Source organism: Otolemur garnettii, unplaced genomic scaffold (genome assembly GCF_000181295.1).
Source record: "Otolemur garnettii isolate 467f Iridium unplaced genomic scaffold, OtoGar3 scaffold00012, whole genome shotgun sequence".
Classification (NCBI taxonomy): Eukaryota; Metazoa; Chordata; class Mammalia; order Primates; family Galagidae; genus Otolemur; species Otolemur garnettii.
In genome coordinates, this window is record NW_003852407.1 from 3,114,167 (window position 1) to 3,116,740 (window position 2,574).

Consider the following 2,574-nt stretch of genomic DNA (forward strand, 5'->3'; position numbering starts at 1 on the left):
ACAGGCGCCCACCACAGCGCCTGGCCATTTTTTTGCTGCAGCCATCATTGTTGTTTGGCGGGCCCAGGCTGGGGATTTGAACCCGCCACCTTAGATGTATGTGGCTGGTGCCTTAGCCGCTTGAGCCACAGGTGCCAAGCCAATATAAAGAATTTTATTGGATTTACACTCCCATTTAAATTATTTGTGTGTTAATACAACTTAGTATATGATTACCTCAATGCTATGTTAAATATAATAGCACCAACAAAAATTGATTTATAAATAAAATGGAAAGCCCATTCTACTTATCAAACCCATTTAGATAATTTCCTAAAATCATCTTTTGAAAGTAGATAAAGCAGTGATTTTTTTTCAACTGGTGTGCTGCAAAGATTATTAAATTATTTTTTAAAGAAGTTCAAAGCACAGTAAGTATATCCTTTTTTAAAAACTTTTTGGATCAACTTAAGTGTCATGGAAGCTTAACTGTTCAAATGTGCTGTGAGATAAGGTTAAATACTGAAATTGAAAATACTGAAATTCCTCCCCTCCAAACCCTAGTCAGGCAGGACATTAGGCCCTCAATATAAGTGAACGTCAGATAAACAAGGAGGTGCAGCAGCATTACTCAGAGTTAAAAGGAGGAGGCTGGCTGTGTCTGTGAAGGATGGGTAGATGAACAAGATATAGTCTGTCCACGCAATGGAATATATTCAGCCTTAACAAGGAATGAGATCCTGAAACCTGTTACAATGTGGATGAACCTGAGGGCATTTTGTTAAGTGAAACAAGCCAGTTAAAGATACATGTGTAATTTTGCTTATATGAGGTATGTAAAATAGTCAAATTTGTGGAGGCAGAGTACAATGATGGTTGAGGGTTGTGGATGTTCAATAGATATGAAATTTCACTTTGCAAGATGAAAACAGATTTCTGGACTGGATGGTGGTGATGGTCCCTTGACAGTGCAGATGTACTTAATACCACAGAACTACACACTTAAAAATGGTGATGCTAATTTTTTTGTATTTTATCACAATTGGAAGTAAACCAGGGCTGGGAAAATAACCTCTAGACTGGCTAGAACTGTGTGACCTTAAGCTTGGCCTCTAGGCCTTTAGGTATCTGTAAATCAGGAGCCAAGCCCTGGTCCAACCCTCAGGCTTGTTGTAGTGGAATGAGATAACAAGTGAGCTGCATTAACTGCTGATACATCACTAGAAGGTCACATCTTTGGGAAGCCAAGTGCAGGGTGTTATGTGGTGACATCTTGATGACTGGGAGGGAGCTCTGAGTGCTGGTTCACTGGCTACAACCCTCCATGCTGTGGGGCCAGCCTTGGATTAGGTTTTCTAACCTTGCAACACCCTGGCTTTGACAGGGACCCTTGGGGATTACAACATGCTTTTCCTCTATCGGGTGTGGAAAAGGCCCTTGAGTCCTCTGGTCTAGCTCTAAGGACCAGTTGCCACCTCAGGTCTTCAGCCCTAGAGCTCTAGCCCTACTGTTCCTTGGCTTACAGTGTGTGTCATCCCATTTTGACACCACTAACAGGATACTTGGGTCTATCTTTGTCCCTCCTGGAAGTAGATGTCCTTAGTTGTTTTGGGCACAAGGGCACTTGAAGATAAGGGCTGTATTCTAAGGATGCTTTGGCATTAAGGGAGATTAGCAGGTCTGGGAAGCCCGGCCAAAGAAGCCAGCACGGTACTAAGGTACTGGAAAGGTGCTCAAGACCTGCCTGGCTATAGGGACCAGGTGGTCCTGTCGGCAGCAGAGGTGCATTGCCCTTGATGCCAGGGTCTGACTCAGTTACTCTTGGCCTTGGGCCTCTTCCCTGTCTTTTTACCCCTGCTGTGGATAAAACACCTTTTCTGAATCTTGTTCCAGCTTATCCTGAACCCCCTGTCCACCATTACCCTTGTCACCAATGACCAAAGCTCTAAAAATTCCGTACAGAGAAAAATTGTACAAAATTGGTGTGTCCCTGGCAGTTTTATATCTGGTTCAGGTGGCTTTGGCCACCTTGACTCAAGGAATGTTCCAAGATAGATCAGTCACTGGAAACTGAGTTTCCATCAATAGAGGCCATGGATGGTGCAGGCGCCAGAGCCTTAGTCTTCCCTCTTTGGGTGTCAGAATTGCCTGGAGACCTAATGAAAATGTGTCACAGACTTGGTTTTGTCCTAGGCCTGGTTCACTTCATGCTGGCTTGTGGTTATATATGGAGTTTGCATCCTTCTGCCTGAGGATCTAAAATGGTTTCTGACTATTAGCAATCTCTAGTTTCTGCTGGTAGTTTCGATGTCTGGGATAGCATCACCCTGCTCTCACCCCCTAAAAATACTGCAGTTACAGGCCCTAATACTTTTATGGTCTAAGAAAATAGTCCAAATGTGTGGCTCTGAGGTATTAAGTACACCCCTGTTGTGAGACCATCACCAGCATCCATCTCCAGAATCTTTTTTTTCATCTTGCAAAAGTGAAATTCTGTACCGATTGAACCATCACCCCCTATTCCATCACCATTCTACTTTGTCTCCACAAATTTGACTATTCTAGATACCTCATAGAAGCAAAAATTTTTTTTTT

The 2,574-nt window shown here is 43.1% G+C and overlaps 1 protein-coding gene across 1 annotated transcript in view; it reads left to right on the top strand.

Moving 5' to 3' along the window:
- MYO5B (myosin VB) overlaps positions 1-2,574 on the top strand; it is a 316,910-nt gene that overhangs the window by 13,792 nt on the left and 300,544 nt on the right. The gene's annotated exons all lie outside the window — the stretch shown is intronic.